Source organism: Cenococcum geophilum, assembly GCF_001692895.1.
Source record: "Cenococcum geophilum 1.58 unplaced genomic scaffold K441scaffold_92, whole genome shotgun sequence".
Taxonomy (NCBI): Eukaryota; Fungi; Ascomycota; class Dothideomycetes; order Gloniales; family Gloniaceae; genus Cenococcum; species Cenococcum geophilum.
The window spans coordinates 299,258-312,285 of NW_027137650.1; positions in this window are offsets into that span (position 1 = coordinate 299,258).

A 13,028-nucleotide genomic window follows, 5' to 3' on the forward strand; every position below is an offset into this window, starting at 1 on the left:
CGCTTATAGAGGGCTTAGCTAAAATGCTAATTAAACCACCCTATAACGTACTAATAGCTCCTTTGCCATAGATAGGGAGTAAATATATAAGATTAACTGGCTAAGATAAGTCTACTACTTAAGCAGTGTCCTGCTCCGTAAAGGGTGGGCGTCAGGAGTAGATTATATAATGCTATTCCTACTAGGTAAGGCGTTATTAGGGGTTTATTATTAGCTTCTGGTTCTAGTTTATAACTTTATGTAAACGCCTTAGGGCCCTACACTGTTAGGGCTGTCTAAAAGCTAAGTTGCCTGTTTACCTTATATCGACCTTAGGCTAGGCTCGTTAGCTATTAATTTATTAAGATAGGAAGTTGTATTAAGGCGCGTAATGGGGCTTAAGCGAAGCCACGCAACTAGATGGGCATTGCTATATAAAGCAACGCTTAACTAGCTGCCTCTATATCGCCATCTCGGAATGATTAAAAGAAAGGGGCTAATGCTAGCCCTTGTCGTTTAATATAACCCTTATGTGGAGGTATAGCAAAGTAGGGTGTGGATAGGGAAGGATTATGCTCCTATCGTGGCTATATTAAAGCGCATTTATAATGCTATACTAGTATCCCTAAGTTAGTAAATCGGCTTAACTTTTAAGGCGTAGTTAAAGTAGAGCCTACTATTAGCTCTCCTATTAGCTAAGTAGTAGAGAGGAGTAGGATATAAAAGGCCTTTATATCCTTTAACCAGACCTATATTAAGTACAGTATCCTTTAAGGAAATCCCTCCTTACTTTCTTGTAAAGACACTTAAACTATTAGCTGCCTTATCTCTTTAATAATAAGCGACTCGGACGCTATAATAGAGGATACTATATTATATCTGATTAAGGTGCGCTTTAAATATTAAAACCTTTACGGGATACCGCTAACGGAGCTAGGATATACTACTTGCTTCTAATCCTAAGGGCTCTAATAAGGCCGTTAATACAGTAGGGCAGGTATACAATAGTTGCTTCCTTATAGTTTTATCCGTTCGCTAGCTTACTAATATAATTAGAATATCTAGTTAGTACCGGAATATAGGAATAATTTAGAGAATAAGAAGGCTAATGCGGAAGGAACTATAAGGAAATGCTTACCCCGCACTAATAAGATAAAGAAGTTGCCTTAATATAGTCCGCTTAGTAACTCTTTCTAATAAAGCTTATTAACCCCTAGCTTACTCTATTAGGGGCAATAAAAAGACTAGGTAGCTTAATTAACTAACTTAGCTATAGGCTTAGCTAACTTAATAGAAAAGTTAATAGCCTTAAGAATAGTAACTGCTACGTTATAAGTTATTTAGGGAAGGTTAATAATTAGATTAACAGCCTAAGAAGTAACTAGAAAGAAATAAGAAATTCTATTAGGCGGTTTTAAAATAAAATCCACACTCTTAAGAGAGGTAGTAATGAAACTTTAGATTATAGAGATAAATGGGTTACAAAGGCTAGAAACAAGATTACGGTATTAAAGAGGAAAAGGGCACGCTTAACCTAAGGATAGAGAAGTCTGCAGAATTAAGGAGGAAATTTGTTAGCTTAAATAGTATACTCTTTAGTTATTATATTATTTACTTATTAAAGGAAATTTATATATTAAATTTAAGCTAGAACTAGCCCTGCCCTTTATGGCGAGTGTTTGCCGTATTAGCAATAAGTTAGTAGATTTAACTAAGCTTAGCGTCTAAAGCGAGCAGAACTACGTTTCCCTGTTACGTGTTTAAGTCTAGTCGCTCTCTACTATCGTCTTCTTTACTAGTAGAGGATAGTATTTATCCTTAAAATAGAAGTTAGTTTATAGAATAATAGAAAAAAAGGGGGCCTATAAGGGCCTCTGGGTCTAAAGGCTATAAAGACTGTTTAATTCACTAATACGGTAAATACCCCAGCTATTTTAACCCGCGGAGTTCTACTATTGCCCATTACATCTCCCGCATAAATTCATCACGTCCTTCCGGCTGCTTATTTAGACCCTCCTTAGGTACCCGTTTTCTCTTCTAATTTAGTAAGATAATACCTAGCACAGCCCGCGGTTTTAGAACCTCGGCCCGTTCGAAGTCAATTATTATCACTTTAACCTCTGCATTCCAAAGCATATTATAAGGCATCGCATCTCGGTGCAAAACTCCTAGTCAATAGACGGCCCGAATTAAGCGCTTAACCTATTCTATCAGGTATAGCCTATTATTACCGTTAATACATTAAGAGATTAGTTTCCCCCTAAAACTAAGGAATATTATATAAACGATCTTTATAATACCGTCATAGAAATACAGACGGTTAAGATCGATATTTCCTAGATATACTGGTATATACATACCCTGGATCGGACGGAGGCGCTCGTAAATAGTGGCCTCCTAATTTAGGTGGCCGACGAAGTTAATAACAGTGCATTTCGCGGCTAGGGTATATCCGTATAACGTCAACCTAACCTTAAACAAAGCCCCGTGTGCTTTATATACGCCTACCAGCTTATAATTAGTATCTAGATCTTTTAAGAGTTGCTAGCGCATAAGATTAAGGAAGGTAGGTTAGTTAATCCAATAATGGCTCCCGCCGTAATCTCGCACGTTTAGACACGTCTTGTTAAGTAAACCCCCCTCTACTAAGCTAAGAAGACATTTTTGGGTGTAATACTGCCCACCTTTACCTCTATGGCGGGAATCGCGACCAGATAATCTGCTAGTAGGGTTTATAGTTTAGGGTAGAAGCTAGGGTAAAGATTGCTAAAATGGACGGCTTAGAGTATTAGGATTAAACTTATTATCACTAGATTCACTCCAATTCTATAATAGGTAACACTAAGGGGAACTAGTTAACGTTACTTTAGGTTAGAGCTAGATAGGTAATATATAAAGAAAATCGTTTTGCCTAGGTGCCCGGTACTCTAATAAAGGCGTATTATATATAGGAATTATATCTAGTAGATTGTTATAGATCACCTTCTAGCTTTTTAGTTAAGCGGCCGCGTTAGTCCGCTAATTCTAATTCTAAGGTGGCGTCTTTAGCGCCTAAAGGGTGAATGCTAGCATCTATCTAACGGTGGTTAGATATAATTAATTTCCTATATCTAAATCTGGTGCCTATCTAGTCGTCTCCCTAACATTACCCTTAGGGACAGATAGGAAATAGTAGACTATCTTAGGATTATAGGGCACTTATAGAAAGATAAATGCTTCGCCAGTATAAATGCACCTATACTTTAGTCTAGCCTAGACTATATAAGAAAAGGCCTAAGTAATAATGGCAGCGACTAGGCGACGGAAGTGGTTTTATAGGCTGTTAATCTCGCGGCAGCGGACTATTTCTTTAAGTTCCATGTTATTAAGACCCTTATAGATATAGCCAAAAGTTAGTTTATAGGGAGCCTTATACTTAATAATAAAGGTAGTAATATAATGCTCTGTGTTCTAAGTTTTGCTAGAAGTATTATATACGCAGAACTGATTTACACAAGGACGTAACAACCTTGCTAATTCTAACATTGCCACAGCCGTAGGCTCGGCCACGCTAGGCTCGTCTGGCGGCTTTATCCGCTTAGCCTAGGCTTAGAGATAGGGTAACCGCCGTTACTAGTTCCCAGATATACTTATTTATTACATATCCTCCTCTATCCACTATTCTAGGCTAAGAGTATTAGTATAATTTTTAAATTTTACTAACCCCTTTAGGCGGAACTTCTGCTAAAGCGTCGGATTATTATAAAGTTGTTTAATAATTAATAATATGTAGTCCTTAATGGTGTAGCGCTAAAAGTAATTTAAGTCTAGCTTAGAACTTATTATTCTTTAGCGGATAGTCTCCCTAGACTTTTCTAATATGTATAGCGAAGTAAAGTATTGTTCTAGCATAAAATCTAATCCTATAAGGTCGTTCCAGATAGCTTCCTGCTATACTAGAAAATCCTCCTATACTTAGATTCTTTTAGGGCGAATCTTATTATTCGCATTAGTAGGGTTACCCTATGTTAACAACGTCATATTAGTTTGGACGGTAAGGCCTAAGTAGAGATAGGCGTGACAGGCGTTAAGAAACTCGGGTAGTGTTGTCTTGCGGGTTTTCTCTTCAGCTTCTTCCCGGGCGCGCTCTGCTTCTTCCTATACGCGCTCTACTTCTTCCTATACGCGCTCTACTTCTTCCTATACGCGCTCTGCTTCTTCCTATACACGCTCTACTTCTTCTCGTCTACGCTGCTCTTCTTGTCGTCTACGTTGCTCTTTAAGGAAAAGCTATTTATAATTAGGTAAGTGTTAGGCCATATTATAGCGGCGATAATAATAATAACAGGAGAGCGTATGGGGGAGAGTTTTATTTATAGCGGATGCCTTAGCGATTTAGGCGAAGCGGATCAATAGAAATATCTAAACGGTTTTACTAATAATCTGGAACCCGTAATAGCGTTATCTCTTTATTGCTGTTTGCCCCTATTTCTTAATCCTTAGTGCTAAAGCCACTTTCTTTACTAAATGTCTCTGCGCCCTATTTTTAATCCTTATTACTAAAGTCACTTTCTATACGCAATCACGTTTATCTCTTATAGCATTTATTAAGAATTAAAGTGTTAATTATGATTTCCTTAGCTTAGTATTTTGTTTCTATATAGTTACTTCTATATTAAGAATCTCTCGTTATTATCTAAACGCAAATAAATAAATTCTTACATATTGGATTAAAGTCGGAGACTTGCTTATAGTAAGCAAGCTTAATAAGTCCTCCACCTTTATATGCTTAGTAGTAATGAGTTAGCCGCCTGGTAACTTAATTGGTCCTCTATAAAGAATTAAATTTAAGGTATTAAAGACTCCGATCCCAATATCTTAGAATTAACCTTTGTTAACCTATCCTCTTTAACCTAGTTAAAATGTGCTAGAGTCTTCTTAACCGGAATAAGATAGATTCTTTCCTTTAAAACAGTTAGTATATTCCATATAGTAATAGAGAAAAGAGGGCCTACTAGGTCTTGTGGGTTTGGAGGCTATAAAGGTTGATTTGTAGACGTATAAATATAAAATTGACCTTTGCGCCGTATTAGGATATAGCAATCTACGTTAAAGTTTCGCTTTAATCTATTAGCCTTTTCTAAGAAGGTCTCCTTTTGCTTTCAAAAATTCTCATTTACGGCTCGCTTTGATCTCAATAGTAATCTTTACTTTAAACACATAACTATAATAAATAATTAATGACTTGGTAGCTCTCTGGCTTTTTTTAGGGTAACTAGGGTATGGGTTAACTCTGAATTTTATATTAATAAGGTGGGAATATTAAGAGTAAATATAGAATATCCCTTAATGTCGGCCTAAGTTGCGACTCTGAAAACTAAATCTTGTTCTAAGAACTGGGTCCGATTCTAAAGACTAGAGACTATATCCCGATTCCATTTTCGGGAAACAGGCTAGTTAACTATCAAGAACGCCTACTAAGCCAAACACACCAAACACGGCCAAAAAGGTATCCTTTAACCCGCTGGTGTCTAGAGCTTATCGATAAAGATTTAGACTTTAGAATACTAGAACAAAGGCTAACCACCTAATTGGCTAATTCTTATCGATAACTTTTTAACGCAGCCCAGCGGGTTAAGGGATAGTGTTAAGTTAAGCGGCTTAATGGTCTTAGAAGAGAGTAAGCACAGGGCTATTTTTATTCTAGCTCAAATTATAATTCTAAAACTAAATCCGATTCTAAAGCTAAGGTCCTAATTCTAGTTCTAGGAGATAGCCAATTAACTGCTATAAAAGGGGCGCGATCCCGAAAACCGGATCCGTTTTTAAGAAACTAGATCTTAATTTCAGGAAACGGGTCGATTAACCGCTGTAAAAGCATGTTAGGTTTAGCTCGTTTCAGAACTAGCCACGTAATCGTATATAGGCGCTTGTATAACTAACCCCAGTTAACCCACTTTTGGGAGCCCTTTTAGCCTCGCTATATAAGAGCCCCACTACATTAAAGCCTTACGCGTTACGGAACAAACTAAAACCGGTTATTGTGGCTTAGTATTTGACTAAGCCCTACGAAGCCTCAGTCTAAGCCACGTCGGATTGGCTTAACTTTTCTACGCCTAATCTTCAATTGTCCTTGCGTTTGCCTACAGGGAGAAGTATACTAAAACATTGTTTCTAAAGTGTAGAAACCGGAAGCCGATTTTGCAAGCGACTATACTGTGTATAAAGTGAAGTTTTACTAAGATTTGGGCAGGGGCTTATGGCTAGCGGCTAAGGCGTAGGCAGCACCCTTTGGTAAAACGCATGTAAAATAGGGTAGGCGAGTTATCTAGGCTGAATAAACCTAGGAAAGTAGATGGCATCTCTGCACTAGCTAGTCAACCCCATAAAGAGCTCTCGTGTCGATTTAAAGTTAGGTAACCTTTTGACGCTATTTAGAGAGAGTAGAATGGAGAAACTGTTTTTCCGATCCCTCTTCTGGTTTCGCGAATCCTAAAACCGTAATTTAGGAAACGGGATCTAGATTTATAAATTACAGAATCGTAAATTAGGAAACAGAAAACTAATTTTAGAGACATAACCTCAACTTTAATAGTACCAGCTAGGGGAGTAAGCGAAAGAAAGGCCCCTATTAAGCCAGATACCTATAATAATATATAAAAACAGGATAGGACAATATCTAAATAATTTTATCTACTGAATAATTTACTATGCTCTTTAAACTCCTTATTAAAGCTATTACTATCGCTCTTCTTATTTATATATTTGTTATTTTATAGCTTAAAAGACTAAGAGAATATATATATTATTGTCCATTTCCGTAGATCTTCTCTAGGACCTTTCTATTATATAGGATAAAGCACTCCTCTGGAGACAATTTATCTTCCATAGGACTGTCTAAGACGTAACCTTCTTAGTTAAGCGCGAGAGCTAGCCTATAACTTTTATTACTAACTCTATAAGGGCTACGACACTCCTAACTATTGGCTGTTAAATAAGGGACACCCGCCTACTTACGTTAATAATCTAGAAGATGGTCCTCTAACGCCCCTAAATGAGGAGAACTGCTTAGACCTTATATTTAAGGATAAGAATAAGCGCTCCTATCTTCCTAAGTATAAGGGTTAAGGTTAAGTCTTTGGGGACATTAATAGTAAGTAGGTAATGCGCATAAACCTTTTATACTTTACTAATGCAATAACAGTCAGCTTTAAGTAATATTAGTAACGGTCTACGAGCATTTTATTACTTTTATGCTTTAGTTAAAGTGTTTTTAGTTATAGGATCGCACTATTAGATATTTTTGTATCTATATAGGATACTTTAATAGAACTATTAAGAGATGCCTTTATAGACTTGCCTATATATCTCTTTAAGTATATTCTACCTAAAAATAGTCAGGGTTCCTACTAATAGTAAATTCCATAAAAAGAGCGCAGGATAATTTATTTTTAAATATGCCTTATTTTTAAAGGACCGAAATAAATACGACTTTTATATTAACTAGCTAATGGATTCGCCCTCCTACTTTAGTAAAACTGCTACTACGCTAAGGACCCTGCCGAAATTTTCTCCTATATCCTAACTATTAGCTAACGCTGCCTTTTAGTTTATTACTTGCGTAAGAACTAAATATTAGCGAAACTGCTCTAAAGGGCCTTTTAAACTCAGCTAATATATATTTACGCTACGCGGAAAAATAGCCTTCGAATATTATAGACTAAGGATTTATTTCCGGATATAATAACACTACTTAATTAATCCAATTCTCCTTTAAACGGCGTATATAAGCTAATACTCTCACTATAGGAGGAGTACGAGCCCTAAGCTCTATAAGGTATTTAAGAATATTAGCTATACCTAAAACAACACTTACGCTACTCACCGCTATACGCCTACGCTGACTTAGTGTGTTAACATTAGCACCTACCTCAATAAGTAACCGAAGCACGTCTATATGTCCGTTATTGGCCGTATAGTGCAGTAGTATATTAACGCCTTAGTTAAACAGGCTTATATCCTAAAAGTCCCTCCCTAAATCCCTAATCTAATTAGCGGAGATATCTACGCCCTTATTAATAAGAAGTTAAACAGCGTCTGTAAATCCCCGTCTGGTAGCAAAATATAATAGCGTAAAGCCGGAAATGTTACGCTCTAAGACATTTACTCCCGCCTTAAGAAGCAGCTTTATTAAAACGGTTTTTCCTTACCCTACTAGGAGGTATAATAATATATTTCCGTAATAATCTTTTAGGTAGATATCGACCTTTAGTTTTTTTAGTAACGATTTAAAAGTAAACATGCGGTTGTAAATAGCAGCCTATTCTAAAACTATCCCCCTTTTTCTTTCTCTATAGTAGAGTGTAATATTACTAAGTTTAGTTATTAGACAGCCGGAGAGCTTATAGGTATACGTAAGAGCGATAAGATAAAGCTTACCTATTAGAGCTATATGTAGATGCTTCGCTAACTAACTAAGTAAGCTTAGACTTGCTAGGTTAAGATAATCTATAACTATAAAGAGGAGTTTTAGAGGAAGGTTAACTAGATAAAGGGCCACTATAGCTATAGAAGCGATTGTTACTGGGCTATCGACTTAGTAAGAGGGTTAAGTTAACTTAATTAACCCTATAAGGGGGAGTATAGGCGGGGGTAAATAGAATAAAAAAACTTAGGGGCAGAAAATATAGAAAGTTCGAGAGTGCTATAGTTGTAAGAAGGTTAACGCCAGAGCATTTATATAGGGGAATCTTAAGCACTGCCTCCAATAGTGTGTTAATTCTCCTATATTTAAGGTATAGTTCTTTAGAGTCTAGATTTTAATTTTTCCGATCTAGTATACGCTAAACTGGATTCCGAATTCGTTTTCTAGAAATTTGACTTTAGAATCTGGATTTCAATTTACGCTAACACAAATTTATTCTCTAGAAAAATTAGCCTTTAGTTTTAAGGGACATAACGGGTCCTTTAATTGAACTATAGTAATTGCCCTAGCTATATTTTCTATAAACTTTATTTTCGGGAACCTAAAACTTAAGTACTTAGGCAAATTTATTAAGGAACGAGGGCTAAGAATAGTTAGAGTTATGGGAAGTTTAAACGGAATTCTATATTAAGCAATATAATAATATATATATTTTTCACTTTATGGTTAAATTACTTCTATAGATGCAAATCTGGTTATTATAAGTATTAGTCTATTTAAAACTGTTCTAGCTATTTCTACTGTTTACGTTTTAACGGAATGCTTAGAAGAGGCCTCTCTAGTACTTAATAATTAATATAGCCAAATGGGGCATCTAGACCTTAAATTATTACTAACTGCTGAAGTGTTTTTAGAAGCCTACTAATTATCCTTAGCTTGCTTATAATTCCTCTAATTAATATATATACCTCCTTATCTATACTTTCCGTAGTAAAGTATATACGCCGCCTAAATAGTAGAACGCCCTTTAGTATAGACTCTATATAAGCCACCGGCCGCCTAGAGATAAGGAAAAAGGAAAAGGCCCTAATAAGGGTATAATAAAGGTTCTCTCTACCTTAGTGATTAAGAGTTAAACGGCAAAATATAGTCCCTTAATACTAGAAGTTACTATTAATAAAATAAGGTACGTTATTAAGCTTAAAGTAGAAAATAGAAGTATAGATTAAATCCTTTACTAAGGTTGCTTATATGCTAGACGTAATAAAATTATATACTAATTGTTTAAGATCCTTAAGTAAAGATAAATTATTAATGTTTGGCTCCGGACCGTTAAAAAATATATTAAAACGATAGTATCGACTACGCGCCTCTATTAGCACGCTATTATAGAACTTTTTCCATTCTCTTTCTCTATTTAAATTGGCCGTGAATACCTATACTAGGCGCGAAATACATTAATCTATAACTAGGGGTTATACTCCTACCTTATATTCGTAAGTAGAAGAAGTGCTAGTCTCTAGAAAAAGTATAAAATCTAATTGGCCCTTATCCGGCTAAAGAAATCGGCATTCCCAAAATGCGATAAAATAAGGATTATTAAACTTAAGGCCACTATCTTGGTAAGTGCCTAGGTTATTAAGTACTTTAGGCTTAAAATACTATAGAGCCGTAGATATATAGGAAGCACTTTCCTAACGTAGTTAGTAGGAAACTTAAGTTAGAAAAGTAGGCTCTAGAGACTTACGCTTCACTAATTAATACGTTATACTCTAGTCGCTAAGCCTAAATAAGTTAGTACCCTTAAGTTAATATTAGTAAAATTGGATAAATAAATCCTTTAACTTATATACCGCACTCCTAAGATCTTTGTCCTCTATTATAGTTCGACATTAGATAAGGTATAGTTAGTTATATAGTTGTCGTCGTTACCGCGATCTTTATGTCGTTCTTTAGTAGATTAAATATTTTAGGAGAAATGCCTAGACTCTATTAGAACGCGCTCTTAATGGTAGATAAATTATACTAATAGTCTCTAACAAGAGCGCTAATAAGTCTTTAAAATTTTCTTGTTAGGGAAAGGCGTCCTTTTTAATCTTGTGGAAAAGTCTTTCTAGTAAGCTCTTTAAATCAACGAAAAGACTCTTGGAGATCGCATAGTATAAAGTATATATTAATGCCAATTAGGCCGCCTTAAAAGTATATTAGGAAACGAATTATCTAGCTAGTAACTAATATATATTAACTAAGGTCCTATAAATATAGTTAAAATAATCCCGGAGCGGGCAACCGAAATATTAAACTTATTGCTTAATATAATTGAGGAAAGTAAAAGGTATAACGCCATGAATACTACCTCTATTTATGCAAAGAATACGAGTGCTGGCTATAGGTGGAATAAATTGGAAGCTAGATGTTTTTTAGGGTACCCTATAAAGTAAATAAGAAGAAATAATAAATATATGCTTTTTAGACTTTGGTTTTTAGCTAAAGGTCTTAATATATATATTATAGATTGCATGACCGTAGTTAAAGACCTTCTTAGGCATCCTTATTAGATAGCAAAAGCAAGATTTATAGCTCTTAAATAGCGCGAATTATAGCTAAAAGAATTTAAGTTATTAATAATATATAAGTAAGGCACTCTCTATAACGGGCTATAATACCATTTTTATAAATAAGGCTTCCATTTCCTCTTAAATAGCTAAAACGAATTTTTATTGCATATCTTTATGGATAGTGTAATCATAAATCGCGTTTCTATAAGTATCTGCGAAAAGCGCATTAAAAACGAGCGATAGGAGGAAATCTATGCCGATTAGCCAAATAGTTGATTAGTATATTATACGACTCTTATAATAAGATCCTGGCGTATAACTTATTAGTAGTAAAGTAGAAGCAGTTAAAGGTACTATAAAATGCCATAGCCACGCCTAGCTTGGCATTTTACTGATTAATTCTTGTAGATGCTTTTGAAATTCTCACACAGTAAATCCTTAAGGATGAGATGACTAAATGAAATAGAAAAAGGACTTATCTAAGCAAAATTGGTCTATTATAATTGCAGAAAGCGCTTCGAAATGGTGTATATTAAAGAGAAATCTATTATATCGGCGGGCCTATATAGCCTTGGTAGAGACTAAAAGAAGGCGTTTACGTAATATAGAGGAATAAACACTGCGACTCTATTTCTAATTTAATTTAAGGACTTAAATGCTATAGAAATAGGCACCTAAGTCTTTTTTAATATTGTCTTCTTGTTCGTATTCCTTAACACTTTTTATAACTATTCTTATATTAGTCTAAAGCTTGGCCTCCGTAATAGATGGGTTAAATATAATAGATAAAGTGTTAAGAACTACAAGTATATAAGGAAGAGTAGATTAAGGGAGGTTATACGGTAGAGGCTTAGTAGCTTAGCATGCTAAATACTTTAATATACTATAAAGCCCGCCTAGGTTAGAAGCAAAATAATATATAATATTTAAAAGAGGAGTAAGGATATAAGCAAAAAGAGAATTTATAATTTCTTTTGCCGAGCGATGGCCTGATTGCAACCATTTAATCTGTTTTACTATTTTATACCTATTCTATAGGCTAGGTACAGAATCTAATAAACTGTAATTATAGATCTTAGAGTTAATGTATATTAAAGGGCTGTTATCTCTTTATATTTTTAAATCACTTTAAAGGTAGACCTAATAGTGGGAGCTTATTAAAGATAGATTGTTCTTCCTACTAAGGATTTGCCTGAGGAGTTTAGATTTAGTTTATCTGCCAATTAACGTAATAAAGGAAGGAGTTACGTCAGGCTTTAACGAAAGAGATTTAAAAGCATAATAATAAACTCTTAGCACGCTCTTACTCCTTATATAGGTAATCCTTATCTAGGGTAGGTCGTTTATACTTAGGCGAAAAGAAATATAACTAGTATTGGCTTAAGTTCTATTATTTGGTAGGGACTAACGGCTATTTATATTTCCGAAGTAGGCCTATTACGCTCGTGATCTTGGCGCTTTGTTCCAAATTCTGCGGATCTAAAATCTAAAATCTGGAATCTAGAATCTAGCTTAGCGTGAGCTAGATCGGAAAAACGAAATGCGTAATTTGATACTTCAACTATGCTCTTTAAGTTAGGAAACCGAATTACAACTCTAGAGTTTGATTTCCCTAGAAAGTAGCAGCTATGGGCATCCTCTCTCTAAGCAAGAATATGGCGTTTTAATACCCTATATAAGGAGTAGGCACAAGGAAGGGATTTATATATATTATTCTTGCATTATTTATACGAGCTTATAGGATTTCCACTTCGCGCTTTATATCTCTAAAGCTCTTTACCTATTAACAATTACTTTTACTTTAACGCTCCTATATAGGTTTCCACTTTAGTAGTAAGTATTCTCGCCGCTTAAGTATAACTACTTATGGTCCTAATAAATAGTTATAAAGAATGTTACTGCTTAATCTGCTAAATAAAATATTGTTATTAATAGCCGAGAACCTATAAGTAGAGGGAGACATTAACGCTTTCACCCGGACAAATTACCGCCTTTATAGTATTCTAAATCCCTACCTTTATCGCTATAATGTTAAACAGAAGGATAGTATGGTACTAACATGGGCTATAAAACGGGGATAAGATGTA